Source organism: Oxyura jamaicensis, chromosome 4, assembly GCF_011077185.1.
Source record: "Oxyura jamaicensis isolate SHBP4307 breed ruddy duck chromosome 4, BPBGC_Ojam_1.0, whole genome shotgun sequence".
NCBI classification, from domain to species: Eukaryota; Metazoa; Chordata; class Aves; order Anseriformes; family Anatidae; genus Oxyura; species Oxyura jamaicensis.
In genome coordinates, this window is record NC_048896.1 from 26716394 (window position 1) to 26732525 (window position 16132).

The 16132-nt window shown below is 37.6% G+C and overlaps 1 protein-coding gene across 1 annotated transcript in view; it reads left to right on the top strand.

Annotated features, from left to right (window-relative positions):
* Window positions 1-892: 892 nt before the first annotated feature.
* The window catches only part of GRID2 (glutamate ionotropic receptor delta type subunit 2), a 783779-nt gene continuing 768539 nt past the window's right edge, over window positions 893-16132 (top strand). Inside the window, exon 1 of the mRNA XM_035325267.1 lies at window positions 893-1104. The gene's annotated coding sequence lies outside the window, so the exon portion shown is untranslated. The remainder of the gene's footprint in view (window positions 1105-16132) is intronic.

Consider the following 16132-nt stretch of genomic DNA (forward strand, 5'->3'; position numbering starts at 1 on the left):
TCTCCCCAAGTTGCTCCGCACAGCTCTCCTGGGAAGCTCTTCAGATAAGTTCCTTTGCAGGCTTATGGAAGATGTTACAGGTGCTTTTTCCTTGGTAACAAAGTTTATTTCCCTCCAACAAATATGAATACTTCACTGGTTTCAGAGATAGATAGCAGTTTTACTGTTCTAGTTCATCATTCATCTGTTGCTTTATAGATTTTATTTTGGTCACAGTGACCTAATCTCTTTAATTTTTTGTTCCTTACATTTCCTCCTTAGTATTACTTCTTCCTGTATCTTTTCAATGAACTTCAGCCTGCACCACTGCATTTTATGACTAATAGGAAGAGGCTTGCACACTGGAAAGACTAATGACAAGAAAGACAGTGAGTGATAGTTTTCTAAGGTAATTTTCTAAGATGTCAATAGGGTGAGTTTGAGAACTGTTCTTTATCTATAAGAGATTAAACTTTGTTCACGTGTGTCTGCATGGATTAAAGTTGTATTTCTAATTAACTCTAATTCACTGTATTCACTAATTCTACAATAATAGTATAGACTAACAACAACAAAAAATATTTAAAGAATGTTCGGTGCCTTAATATACTTTAGGCTTTCTGTGGTGTTCTCTATCCTTAAGAATACCTCCTTAAGTATCCCATTATCTCCCATTAGCATTCAGGTGCTTGCATATATAGCTATCAGGAGTGCCTGAAGTTTGATGGTTTCTAGAAGATACCATGCTGGTTAGGCTGGTAGTGGTTTTATAGATACCATGCTGGTTAGGCTGATATTGCTTTATTTATAAAAGTATAAGTATGTAAAAAGTATGTAAAAGTTTACAACGTGCATAAAATATAGGAAAATCTTTTGAGATTATTGACCATACATGAAATTTAGCTTCCATCTAGTAGTGATGAATACCTCTTTAGCAGAAAGATGGAAGAGGTCTGTGTGCTGGGAAAGCAGGTGGAGAGCATTCCCCAGGAAGAATACAGTAGACTGTGAATGGAGTGTGCAGCTGCCAATAGGTTATGAGCATCTTCAATGGATGAAACTATAAGGATGAAATAGAAGCACCCGAAAAGCAAGGAAGAAGACTATATCACGTTCCTAAGACAGGTAAGTGTTGCTATGTTTTCAACACTGCACCCATAAAGCGGATCTTGATGAAAGATAGCTGATATGTTTGTGAGACCTTTTTAACCCTAAGGAAAAAGTAAAATAGAAATTGTAGAACTTACAAAAGTAAAAAGTAAATGGGAAAAAGAGTTTGCAAGTTCTTTAGACTAAGAACTGAGAGCTGAGAAATATACCAGAGCTGAAAGTTAGCAGTATGAGAACAGACGATTCTTGGTATTGACTGAGTTTGAATTGAATTGCTCTGAAGTTATGGCTTGTCCTTGTGTACCGGTTTTCGTTGCCTTCATCCATCTTCTTGTTGCTGTCAATGATTCCTCAATAAATCATATCTGGAGTTGAACCATTTACAAGAATTGTTCTTGTATGTCTTGTTAATTCTGAGCCTATTTATTTCTGATCATGATAAAGCTGATTCCTTTCCTGTATGCTTGTGTGGGCAAATAGAGGGCCTGTTCATTCCTGAGCAGGTGAAACCATCTTAGAAATTGATAGGGGCTTCACACAAATAAAGATGGCAAGGTTGATCTTGTATATATCATATATATCTTGCAATATCTTATTTGTGAATAAGTAGGTCAGGCTTCAGCTTGTTGATACCTGGACCTGTGATTTTCACCATTAAGTGTCTGTTGGGAGATAGTAGTGTGAAACCTGTGTTCTGTCAGGAAGTATGTGTGGTGTTTAAAATAGTTCTTGTATCAAATGCCACTTGGCCTGTGGGATGTGAAAATCTTCACCCCTTAACATTTGCTTAGGAAGGGTTAGTCCATTTCTGTCTTCTCAGAGCACCACAATGGCAGTGCAACTTCCTTTGCTGAGCAATGCAGCAGAGCTACAGGGTCATCAGTGCTTGTTTGAGAAAGCTTTGTGTTTTGCTCATAGGCCTGGAAAGTATTCCTTGTAAAGGACTACTTCCCACCCTCTAGATCCACATTAAAGAATTCAGCTCTACAAACAGCTTTCACAGTGGAGGAATAAAAATACTCTGTAAATGGTGGCTTCTAGAGAATATGAGACATGGAAACAATTAATTCTCTTTATTACTTGTTGCAGAAATAGAATTCTACCAAAAATATTTAAATATAATTTTGCTCATAACATATATAAATTAAATATATTTAAAAATAGAGGAAACTGTTTCGTGCTCATTTGTTCTATTTTTTTTTTCTTTATGTGAAACTTTATGCAGAAGTCTGGGTCATGCATGGCCTGCTTCTGTCCAGCAGAGCTTTCGTATTTAGTCTGAAAAAGAAGTTTTTTTGGCTTTTTGAGTCGCAATGTTATAGATTTAATGTCATGCTACTTACTTGCCTCCATTTATTTAGCAGTTGCTACTTTATTAAAGACTACTTGTGGTTTTACCTCCTCCTTTCTTAATAATATAATTCAGTGTGAAGTGTTTGTGTATAAATAAACAGCTACTCCATGCTGTTATGTCTCAATGTGATGATAGATTTGTTGAAATGAAAAATGAGCTTTATTTACAATCTTCCCTCACCCCCAGTTACTGATGCAGATACTTGGGTACAAATCCATTCCCCCAGAGTTTAAAACTGATTTGATAATGCTACATGCAAAAAGAACTATTCCCAGTGCTGCTGTAACCTTTTGTTTTAATGGACAGTGTGCACGCATGCACAGACTCCATTAGCACACACTACTTGTTCCACTTACTAAGACTGTGGAACAAGAGGAACCCTATTTATCTTCATCATTGCAGCGTGAATATGAAAAATTCTTTAGGAATCTGGCTCAGACAGTAAAATGCAAAGTATTGGTATGTTGAGCATCTAAATCTAGATCTTGTTCATTGCCAAAGTAATAGCTACAGCTGTTGGCTTAGCCTGGTAATCAGACACCTCTCAAGGATAAAGATGAGGCAAGTTGAGAACATAGGAAAAAGCCAGTTCCAAATAAGTCCATAACTCACAAAATAATTTGCCTTTCAACAGTCCTAATATTTTAGGATTTTAATGGTAAGTGTATGAAAGCCTATTCTGAATGATCAAACGAACAGATTGTTATTAGCTATCTCAGTACAGGCACTTTCTGGTACCATTAGATCTGATTGGTTTTATACACAATATTTTTCTTGTGAAACGGGAAGAGTTGCAAAAAATAAAAATCCAGAAACTTGAGCCCTAGTGAATTCTCATAGTGCTGTCTACAGGTCATATCCTGGGCTTGTCATAATCCATAATGCAAGGCCTTTCAGAGCCATACAGCTTAGCTGCAGCAGGTAATTCATAACCAGAAAGACATGAATACTCCCAGTGAGAGCTGTGTAGTTGCTCTGTGAAACTCCCAAGAGTTTATAGAGATGCACTTATGTGTTGCCATATTTAAACTCTTAAATTTTGCTTCTGTTCTTGGGATAAGTAGGATGATTTTGCAGAGACTCTGTGCATTAGGAGATTATCCTTTACTCAGTGGAAAAGAAAGCTAGGTTCCTACAAAGCAAAGTCTCCTAAGAATTCTCTAAAAAGGCAATGTTGAATGCTGCTGGCATGAAAATTGGGGGACTAAAACCTTTTGGAAATATACACCTGCTTTTTTTTACTTCTCACCCTTACCTAAAATATAAAGAAGACATGTTGAGCGGTATTTTTTTGTTATTCAGATATGTGAAGACCCTAAGGATACTTAGAAATTGAGAAAATATTACATCTGCAATGTGTCAGGACCTAGTAAGAATAAAAATTAAAAAAATAATAATGAAAAAGTTTTTAAATTAAAACTAGAGAGAGAAAAATAATTTTATAAAACTTTGATTTTTTTATCTTATATGTGAAATATTTTGTGCTGTTGTGAATGGTTATGGAAACTCCATGAGCATGGAATACAGCTAATTCTCAGTGAGTATTTTGGGCTTAGCATATAGGAAAAAGTTGAAGTACTCTTTCCTGCAGCCTTTAACAGTCTAAACAAACCATATAGCTATGCAAGTTCCTCCCAACTTTTTAAAAAAATATTATGGTTTTTTAAGTTGAAATAGGTGTCTTCTAACAAGTATGTAGCAATGTTCTGTTTTTTCTCAAAGTGTCGTTAAAATAACATTTTAGTGATGAAAGGATGTTTCTTAAAAATGGGGTTAGTGTGCGATTTGGATGCTGCAAAGATGTTGTTTTCCCTCTTTTTAGCCATTCATCTGATTAAAAATGAATAAATCTAGTAACTACTATCCAATGATCTCTCAATATGAGATAATATCAGGAAACTTGAAGAAAAATGGTTTCTAGGTTGTTGCACACTGACGTCATGCAATAGAGAAGAGAATCATGGATTAGGAAATGCTACTGCTCTATTATTTGAATAGTCCTCTTTAAAAATGAAGTTACTAAATGCAGCTGGCTAATTTGGCCAAATAACATGAAATAACGGTCTGGTGTTTCCCAGTATGATGAACTGATCTATATTAATTAGCAGTTGCTCTTATAGCTCGAGGGTAGGAAGGCTCTGCAGGAGGATCTGGATAGGCTGGACCAATGGGCTCAGGTCAACTGCATGAAGTTTAACAAGGCCAAGTGCCGGGTCCTGCACCTGGGGCGCAATAACCCCAAGCAGAGCTACAGGCTGGGAGATGTGTGGTTGGAGAGCTGCCAGGCAGAGAAGGACCTGGGAGTGATGGTTGATAGTCAGCTGAATATGAGCCAGCAGTGTGCTCAGGTGGCCAAGAAGGCCAACTGCATCCTGATCTGTATAAGAAACAGTGTGGCCAGCAGGGCTAGGGAGGTGATCGTCCCCCTGTACTCGGCTCTGGTGAGGCCGCACCTCGAGTACTGTGTTCAGTTTTGGGCCCCTCGCTACAAGAAGGACATGGAGGTGCTTGAGCGGGTCCAGAGAAGGGCGACGAAGCTGGTGAGGGGCCTGGAGAACAAGTCTGATGAGGAGCGGCTGAGGGAGCTGGGCTTGTTCAGCCTGGAGAAAAGGAGGCTCAGGGCTGACCTTATCGCTCTCTACAGGTACCTGAAGGGAGGCTGTAGCGAGGTGGGGGTTGGTCTGTTCTCCCACGTGCCTGGTGACAGGACGAGGGGGAATGGGCTAAAGTTGCGCCAGGGGAGTTTTAGGTCAGATGTTAGGAAGAGCTTCTTTACTGAAAGGGTTGTGAGGCATTGGAACAGGCTGCCCAGGGAGGTGGTGGAGTCACCATCCCTGGAAGTCTTCAAAAGACGTTTAGATGTAGAGCTTAGGGATATGGTTTAGTGGGGACTGTTAGTGTTAGGTCAGAGGTTGGACTCGATGATCTTGAGGTCTCTTCCAACCTAGAAATTCTGTGATTCTGTGATTCTGTAGCTGGAATGAAACTTCAGTTCAAGTGGATCTACTTAAAGCAGTGCCTGTGCTGATGATGAGACTTGGCCTATCTGAACTAGTACTCTCCACTGCTGTATGTCAAAATGCTTTGACTGTGTCAAATTGGGAAATTGCTTGCTATGAGTAGCTGAGGAGCCGTGAATTGTTTTATATTTAAAGGTGTGTATCTTAACATGAAATGATTTAGTATGTGGTGAAATAAACATCCGAGCAGGCATATTATCCAGAATATTTATGATTATGACACAGACTTTAAAACAAGGGGTTGAGTGGAGAATGATACCCTCTAAAAGCCTGAAGGCCTAAGACAACACTTAAAATGTGGATTTTTTCTACCCAGTTTATTATAAAATAATGGGAAATCCAGACAAAACATTGTAAAATGTTTCTAAATGCAGAGGATAGCAGCAGCACTACATCTAGAAATGAAGTTTCTAATAAAACACTTTCCACTGCCCTCTGCTGACTGCAGGCTGTGTAGTGAAGCTCAGCTGCATGTGCTTTTCTCCAAGTCCTGTGCTTGGGAAGTAAGTGCTATCTATTCTATGAATGGAACTGTGAAGGTGAGTCATAATTTCAGGGTAATTTCTTACTGCAGGTGCTACTATAATATCGGAAAGCTTTTCTTTGTGATCACCTGCAATGAGACATGCTATATCAGCAGATGTAAAAAGCTTTTTCAAGTCAAGTTTGATTACCAGGTTATACACAGGGCTTAATGTGGGTGTGTTGTGTTTGTGCCTCTGCTGCTTGGAGCAGCGGAGTTAATTTGGGGCTTCAAGAAAAGTACGAAACACTGTTCTAGCCTGTTTGTATTACACACTGTCAGTTTTATTCCAGTCACTAAAGAAAAAAATAATAAAAACGAACAACAGAACCAAACCAAAAACTTCTTAGAACAGAAGTTTACCCTGCCTTTTAGGGAACAGCATGATAAAACTTTGGAGAGTAGGAGGCAAAGCAAACCCTAAGCTCTTTGGGGAACCTCACAGTCTTTAGGCTATTTTAGCATGGTGAAGGTACTGTAACTTCTCTTTATGGGCAATTCTGTTACTAAAAGGGCTTAGGATACCATGCAACTGTAACAATTCCTGCTTGCTTGCTATGCTGTGGATTATTGGGAAACCTTGATTTAACCATCTGGTGAGTAAGACATTGTTATTAAAGCAGAATGTTTGGTCTGACTCAAGTACCGCAAATCAGAGCAACAAAATAAGTCATCATTGTAGGAATTACAGCCCTGTGTACTATTTCTATATAGTGATTATAAACTTTCTAGTGTTACCTTACTAACTCTCTCCCTTAACTTTTATAACCATTTATAAATGTCAGCATCTTGTACTTTCTCTCAAGAAACATAACTGTATGCTATGTGCAGATAGAACAGTGGTCAAGTTATCAGACACATTCCTCACTTTATAAACATAAAAGCCAGCAGCACTTCAAAGCTAAGTTAATATTACAGGCCAAGTAATGATTCCAGGTCACTAAACATATTTCAGTAAATATCACTTGATTAGGTCAGGTCCCAGAAGTAGGTTAATCACAGCAGGATGTTTCCCGGGTAAGTTTTTTGTCTCATCCTGAGTTCTGTGCAATGTGGCTGAATGCTGCCTTATTGCTTAGGCTAACTAGAGTAAAGCTATAGAGATGAATTTGTGCTAGATGGACATCATCAGGTCTGAGAATAATGTAATATGTTAGACATGCATATTACCCATGAGGAAAGCAAAATATGAGGTAGAGTCTCAATCTGGTAATTAAGTGTTTTCCTCAAGCTTTTGTTCTTCCTTTCAGAATGCTTGCAGGCAGCAGTCTCTTTCTGTATCATGTTCAGTATCACAAGTGGTCTTGGCTGCTGCTGTACAACCTGTCTCATTGGCAGACAAAGCTGCCTCTGAACCCCATGTCTCTCTCTCCTGTAGATTTGAAGTACTCTTGGCACTTAAGCATGAACATGTGGGACCTGCTGTAAGAAGGCATGCTCCCCTCCCTGATCTGCTGAGTTTAGAGTAATTAGAGACAAAGTCTGGAAGGTTATATCACAACACAGTGTGAATGCACCTGAGGGTCAAGACATGGATGGAAAATATAGCCAGCCCTCTTGTTACGCCTGTGGTCTCCAGTATGCTCAGTTTATTGGCTGGAGGCATAATTTTGTACAAAATTGTTGTCTAGCCTTTGCTTCCTTAAATCAGGTCAATGATAACAGTTAAATGCAGCTGGGAGGAAGGCAACGTATGAAAGCTGGTCTGGTTTTCGCAAGAAACTTAGTAGCAAAAGGTGTGCCAAGATTCAAGCCTGTACTGTTCTGAATACTTCTATAGACTGAGCACTTGCAAAATTCTAATTATCACTGATCATAAAAGGTGACCTTGCCAAGGCACGTAAACCCTAAGAATGCACCTGCAAAATTATGTTTTGTTGGTCTGTGCCTGAGGTGAAAAACCTCTGTATGGTTGTGTCATGTATGTTCGAAACACTTCTTTCAATCATTTCCAACTTTTTTTTTTTTTTTTTAATAATAAATCACCTGTCTCATTCTCTTGAAGAGGGATAAGAAGAGAAGGGTTTTTAAAAAATATAAAAACACCACTTTAGAGGAAGCTTCATGGGATTTGACAAAATTTAACTTTGGCTTCTTGACTCTTCTGTTTGTTCCATGTCTGATGCAAAGTTTTTGTGGTCCACTAGCAAACCCAAAACCATGAGGTACGATTGACTGTACATTATTGGCTGCTGCTTTTTTTATTATAGTTCATATTAGAACTGGGACTTTGCAGTAGCTTTCAAGATCAATGGCTATAGAAGAACTACATTTTAAGTCTGTTTCATTCAGCACCCAAGTGTTGATAATGCTGGTAAAGGAAAGTTTTATTTAGAAAACAGGCATGTAGTTAAAGTATAATTACCATTGGTTTGTTTGAGAGTAAGATATCAATTCTAGATGCATCTGACTATTGATTTAATTAGCTATTAGCTAATAGTTATTTTAGTCAGTTATGTCCATTTCTATTAAATAGTTACAGTTAATTTAGAAATTATTCAATTTGCAACCTAACCACCAGGTCTGTAAACAGTTAGGGTACAATTATGGTTTTATCTTTCTAGCTGCCATTTGATCGCTTTAAATGGAGTTCTGCAAATTAATTTAAACCCTCTTCACAATACATTTGCAAAGTGTAATTGATTAGTACTTAGTGACTATTCTTTCAGTTGGGTATAAAAACAACATACAGATGATTCCATCTGTGTCAATCCTGTAGGACAAATCAGAGTAAAAGATACCAACTTTTTGTGTGACATGAAGTCAGGTGATCTGAGACTGACTGCTTGTGAAAGCGTGGAAAGCTGTCATTTTCATGTTCTCATTTTTCAGAGAAGGACTGCAAATTAACATTTCTTTTCATAGATAAATTCATTTCGAAGTAGCCTGTTATAAAATTTCTAAAATTTATTAATCAAATTTGAACTAATAGTTTGCTTTAGGGTTAGTAAAAGAGTAATACGTTACTCCTAATTGAGAATGAATAGGATATCTTCCTTTGCATTTTCAAGCCAAGTTATCATGTTGCCTTTGTAGACAGAAAATAATTCGATGAAGGTCACTGTTAGGAAAATCACATTTTGTCAAGCGCCAAAGACTAATATTTTTCATTTCTATTTAATTGGTATAACAAGAAAGTCTGCAGGATGTTTTTACATTTTTGTTGTGATATGCTACTACAGAGATGAGTATCCAAAGAGTACTACTAGAAGTTTTCATGCAACCTAGCCTCAAAGACTTATTTTGAGAAGTGTATGCTAACTATCATAGAAGGTTGATGAGGAATAGCCTTCAAAGTCAGTGGTTTTTCTCACCCTTTTGATAAATCTTTCTGTTTATATAGCTGTTAGATACTTCTTCCATGTGTGGTAACTATGGCCTTTTAGTCTATCAGAGGTTCCTCCAACCTTCTGCTGGAACCTGTGAAAAGTACCGAAGAGGAACTGTACTTATTTCAGATCTCCTGTACTTATTTATAGATCTCCTGATCACATTTCTAAGTGGAAGCACACAGGGCCTTGAGGGAAAGTGTCACTATGAGGGCTGCTCCAACCTTTCTTTTCTCCTTAGTTCTGCAGAGCTGTGATTCTGCTCAAGTTCCCTGGACAAACTTCAAGTGGAGAGTCAAAAAAGAAAATAATCTTTCAAAGTTTTAAGCCTTTAGAAAGTGATCTCTTGGATTTCAGGCCCTTTTATTTAGAAAAACAGGGTCCTCAGCAATCGTGCAATTCTCCTACCTGACAACTGAATCCCAATCTTCTTAAAAAATATATATATATATATCCTGGGATTGTTTGTTTACTCTAGTGGAGATGTGAGGCTGTTTTGTTATTTGTTGTTTTGTTATTATTTTTTTTTATTGGCATCTTGTTGAATGTTAGTTACATGCCTGAAGTCCCCAGGTAATGTTTGAAGCTCAATAAATAATATGCTCAAAGGAAGCTTTTCCCTGAGAGGGAAAGCTGCAGTTACCAGAATAAAGGACTAGTTGCTCACTTTACAATTTGATAACTATTCTGTGAACTTTTCTGTATTTGCATATGTTGCTACTTGCTGCCAAAGCTGTTTGCTTTCTGGTTTGTTATTGTTATCAATGCCTTTACTACAGTCTATTTACGAATATTTGGTAAACAGAAAGGCAATAGCATGTTCTGGAATCAAAAAATACATGAGCAAATTGTTAGTTTAGCTCTTTTTCTTGGTAGGAAAAAATAAGATATTGAGGGATAGTTCAGACACAGAATTAGAAATACATTTCTTATTATGTACTAAGAAAATATAATATCTAACTGCTGTTTACATCACTGTCTGGAAAGTACAGGTATAGAGACCAGGAAGTGAAAAATGTTTTGTTTCATAGCCAGATACAAAACAGTCATAGCGGCCTGAAAGGAAAAAAATGTAGAGAGCTAATACGTGTTTGGGCTGTATATCTGCTGCAAAACTGCATGGGAAGCCCTTCCAGAGGAGGAAATTAAGGGTCTTCTGTGTAGTGGTAAAAAAGCTCAGATGGGAGGTGAGGAGTTCTGGACACTGCTCCAGAAACTGTTTTTACTTTTTACCAAACATTCATATATATATACATATATGTATATATGCACACACAGATCACGTATATAAGTAGGACTGTAAAACACAGAGCCTGTGTAATATATAAATGTATGTTTTGGAAAGAGAAAAGACTATTCTACTCCCGCAACACAGTGCACTGTATGATAGAGCATCAATAGCATCAAGCCCTTCCTGGCTATAGAAGAATAACAACTTGGTGTCCAATTTCCTGAATTAGGCTACAAATGACTAGTCCTTCATGCAAGGGAACCACTGTTACCCTTACCAGAACCAGAATCCAGTTAAGACGAAAAATAAGCATTGATCAGCTGACTGCAAACAGTTCCTCCCCCGTACTCCTGGGGAGGATTTGGAGCTGGTGCAGCTAAGATGCAAACATAGTGCTGACCTAGAGCAGGGTTTGGTGGCCCAGGAAAGGGAAATAATTTACAGGGGTTGCTAGCACAACCGGTTTCCCCCATGGTGCTGGGGTTGAATCCACTGGAGAGGCTAGATCGCTAAATAGCCAGAAGTTTCTGTACCTAGCCTGTACTAATGTAAGGCTCCTTACTCAACACTTTTGATTTAAAAAAAAAAAAAAAAAAAGAGCAGGTGATATTCATTTTGTAAGTCACTTTACTTTCAGCACTCTGTGTCAGAAAAACTAATGACAGATCCATTACATCAAACCCTGTTCCTTCCTCTTGGATCAGATCACCAGGCTTTTCTTCCCCTTTGGGTAAATAATGGAGTGGGGTTGTAATTAAAGTCTTTCATAGGCAGGTGTACAGTTTATCTATTGTTTAGGGCCATGCCAATACACTGTGATGAATCTGCTCTCTGGCAGGAGTTCCAATTAGAAGGGCGTGACTTTTTTCTGAATGCTAATTAGTGAATTCTATTGTATATGTGAAGAATGCAGTAATACTGTGTGAGGATATCCTTACGTTTGTCACGGTCTGCTGTTACAATTATTAACACTAAATCTGCAGCGTGGTGTCCTGATGTCTTTCCCCCACCACACCAGGGCATTTAGAGCTGCTGAAGTCTCCCCATCTCAGCCTGAAATTTTATTCTCTTTTTTTGCTCAAAAACAGTGACTTTTCTGCTTCTTAAGAGACTGAAATACTCCAGCTGTCATTTTACTACACTGTTATTAATGGTGAGAATGGGATTATGTTTTCTCCAGAAATTCTTTTAAGTTTTGATACTTACATAGTAGATGTGAAAGGTGACAATTGGTTTAGAAACTTAGCTTTATGATCAGTGCTTTCATTGCCGTTATGCTGCAAACACTTCCTAAAGGATATCAACCATAGGTTTCAAGGTAAAGACCCAAACTATTCCAAGTTTTTACTTAGGTGTTTAATTACGAGTATATCAATACTAGCATAGTAATTCTGTAGTAACTATCTGTTTTTCAGGTTTTTTCAGATAAAATAATTAGTGTTCCCAAAAAGGGGTTTAAGCTTTGGACTTGTTATAAAAGTAATAATTCTGGAAAAGAATAATCATGATCAAATGTTCTAAAATACCTTTAACGTAAATTAAAATGAAAACACTGAAACCTTTCTCCTAAGCTGTTCTAATGAAAACTGCTATAGGATTCTCAGTGTTTGATATCAAATGTGTGTGCACTTCTACACAACGCTTTTTGTTCAGATTAACTCCTCTTCCTACAAGATTCATAGAAAGAAGAACTTGGAAAAAATGATCTCTCCATGGAGATCAGTTCTACTTTGTCAACACATGAGAAAGTGAAACACTTTTCTCTTCAGTGGCAAGCTAAATGTATAAGATGTGAATTTTTGACCTTATACACACATTGTTCATGACATACTGCTGTGTACCATGAGGACTGTGACATTCATTTCAAGGTAGTCCAAAATTTGATACTTAAAATATAAGTATATAAATATAAAATATATACTTTAGATTATATAAAAAAGTATATATTTTAAAAGTATATAAAATACAAGTATATAAATTTATTATATATACATACATTTAAATAAAGTATTATTTATAATGCGGTCACCTGTAATTGAACTTAGTAAGAAAATGTCATATCTTGTCTTTTTGTCACTTTTTATCACTCTGAGGGGCCAACTACCCTCTTCCACTACTTGTTTTTGCATTTAAGTAGTTCTATTTCAGTTTATTTCCTTAAACAATGTTGTAGATGTCTCTATAGGGTTTTCTCTTCACAGCACAGAAATTTATCCAAATTAGTTTTTTCCCTCTGGTAAGAAAGTTTTAGAAAATAATGTTTCAATTTAAAAAAAAAAAAAAAAAAAGGTAAACGTGATTCTGAAAAATCTTATTTTCTGTTTGTCAATCCTCCACATAGCAGCACTAAACTTACTGTGCATTTGGCCTCATATCTGGGTTTGTGACACACCTAGCATAAAAAAAAAAAAAGAAAAAAAAAAGAAAAAAAAACATCTGTTTATTTCAAGAAGAGTCTCAAAGACATGTGTTTTTTGTCTGGTTAACATCAGTACAGTGTGGCTTCAGAGGCACTTTTGGAGATATTTCTTCCACTCTGTGGCAGAATCTTACAGACTTTCCAACCAATTCTCTGTTAGCAGGATGGAGTTCCATTTCATCATCTTGCTGTCTCGTCTTTCTTGCAGACAATGCTAGACTGCAAATGTTATTTCTGTCACATGGGATTTTAAGATGACTTCTACTGTGCCAAAACTGAGGGTGTACTCTTGAAATGCAATGGCACCCAGTCGCAGGAGTGTCTGTGAGTTTTAGTCACTACCTTGACAACAGTGAAAGTTGGAAATATCTACCGGGCAATAGATGGTTGGGGTGCAGAGCCCTGGAGTGATTCATACCACTGTTCTAAGATCTTGATCCACATGAGGCTCTCTGGTTGCCTTGCTGTACATAGCAGAGTGTGAACTCTAGGACACCACTGCCTGCAGGATGCAAGCAGAGGGAAGTCATTCTTCCACATTCTAGTTGCACATGTGAAAGAAAAAGTGGGAGTAGGGAAGACAAACTGTTGTCATCAGATTGGAGTTGCCAGTTGCTGGCACTAAAGCTGCCTGAAGCTGTTCTCAGTATGTGATTTATTTTTTTTTTTGAACGTTCATCTTAAATGGCACTTACCACCAGACAGTACTATTATTTGGTTAGGTATTGGAATGGGTTTCCCAGGGAAGTCTGTGGCATCATCATCCCTGGGGGTGTTCAAGGAAAGGTTGGACGTGTCGCTTAGGGACATGGTTTGGTGGGTGATATTGGTGGTTGGGGGACAGTTGAACCAGATGATCTTGGAGGTCTTTTCCAACCTTAATGATTCTATGATTATTGATCTCAATCTGGTCTTTCTAAAAATTCCTTTTCCCACCATATTTTAACATAAGGGCCTGGTTTTGCTTTTATTATCTGTCTGTCCTTAGCATAAAAGAAGTGACGAACTATAAGTTTTTTATGAAGTTTTGGGAGAATATTAAAATACCTGTAGAAGTTAATTTTTACAATAATTCTGATGTAATGCTCACTAAACAGTCATCTGTACTTGTCTGAAGCCCGTTAAGCTACACAGACACAACATGCTCTGCAAATATTTTACATCAGCCCAGAAATTTAGAATAAGTGTGGCCTTAAACTCTTGTACCAAGAAGATATAGTATATCCCATTTTAATGCATAAGGCTAGAGGTAGATACAAGATACGAACCTTGTTGTCGGAATATGTGCACACACGGTGCCCGCTTCTCTTGCAGCTGGTCTGATATTGCAAATTCTTCTGAATTCCAATTGGACAAACAAGTAAAGGAAATCATCAGTGTGTAGGATACGTGTCTTCTGAAAACATCCACTTTTAGCTGAATTAACAATAGGTAGCCAGTGAGAGCTATAAATACTGTTTTGAGCCATTGTGTTCAAACTGGGAGTTAGTGCCATCTTGCCTTCAGCCTTCCAAGTACTCGCTCTGTTGCTCTCATTTAACCACTTAGCATATAACGGTGTTTTGTCGCTGGCCTGACTGGGGCACAAGCACAACTTCATCTGCAACAGTAGAAAATGAGTAGGGTCCCTGAAATAATGACAGGCAAATGAATCTCACTGATGGTAGTGAGATTAATTAACTTGGTAATTTGTTACAATTGCCATCAGTAAAGAATACAAGCCTGAACAATCTTAAGAATATCAGAGCTCCCCAGGATCCTGGCCATAAATGCCTTGCCACTGCAGCACTGTTAAAAGGGTAAGAACAGCCAAACGATCCTTTCAGAACTAACAAGTAACCTTTAAAGTGATTGCGCTAATAGGTCCAGTTCAGTGTTCCTGCTCCTCCCTGTCCTCATGTACACAAAGTTTAAGATCACCCTCTGCTAGGAGCATGCTCTATATGCTCATAATTGATCAGTAAAGAGAATAACACTGCAAATGAGTACCACCAGCAAGCTGGCATTGGTGTTGCTGGTGGTACCATGCTGGTCACTGTAGACTTCCAAACCAGCCTGCTAAGACATGACAGTTTCAGCATGTATCTTCTTTCCTTTGGTTCTCTGTCATTTACAATAACTCCAGAAAGATGGGGCAAGTGGCCCGCCCCAGGCTGTAGAGGCACTAATGGTCAGACAAGGTCTGTAAAGAGATATTGCAGACAATAACAGTAATGCTTGTTCTCTTTGCTTTGTAAACACTGGAATACACCCAGGGCAAGGTTATATTCATGGTACTTGGCATATTTGCTACCATCCATCTGAGTGGCATGATAACTGTATTTGCAGCTGTAACTTCACAGTAAAATAACTAAACTAGCTCTTCAGGAAGGTTTTCACGTACAAAGAGAAGATCTAGCAATTTTTTTATTTTATTTTATTTTGTAACTGTCATTATAGTAGTCTTTGGCTTGTTAGGCACAGGATTTCTTGAGGGAAGGAGACTTAAATATAATGTAGTTAATTTTAAGAATATAAAGCTCTTAATTTAAAGGGGGTCCTGGGTGGATTTCCTTGTTAAAAGGTTTAATGTCCTGCATCCTCTTAAATACATTTATAAAAAGTTAAGTACTGGAAAGTAGGAAAATGTAGTGGCATTAATTGCAAGAATAATAATTCTACACGTTGAGTTGTTTGTCCCCTGTTCTGCATGCATTTCTTTCTTTTATCCCCACTTTCTGCATGCAAGGACAATATGCAACGTAAGAGAATGAATTTTATTTTATTTTTGTAAATGAAAAAAACTTTTATAGTCTTTTACCAATGAAAATTTGAAATGTGTAAGGAATACACGGATTTTCAGCTCTGTCTCTTGAGAGTGGCAAGGCACCTCCCTTTTCTGAAAGTTTTTCATCCTTCTCTTTAGGTACTTGCATAAAAATGGAGGATTTAAAATTTTTCCAGCATAATCAGAAAGAATGTTAAACCTGCTGAGTTTTAAACTTATGGGACTTCACATATGGATGGTCACCGAGTTTGAAAACAATAATTTTCAGGAGAGGAAAGAATGTATTTGAAAGATGCACCTTCCTGAATATTTATTAAAACTTGCTTGTTCTCTGTTTTGACATAGCTGATACTAGACTATCCTTTTTTTTTTTTTTTTTTCCTCATTTAGTTGGTTTGGT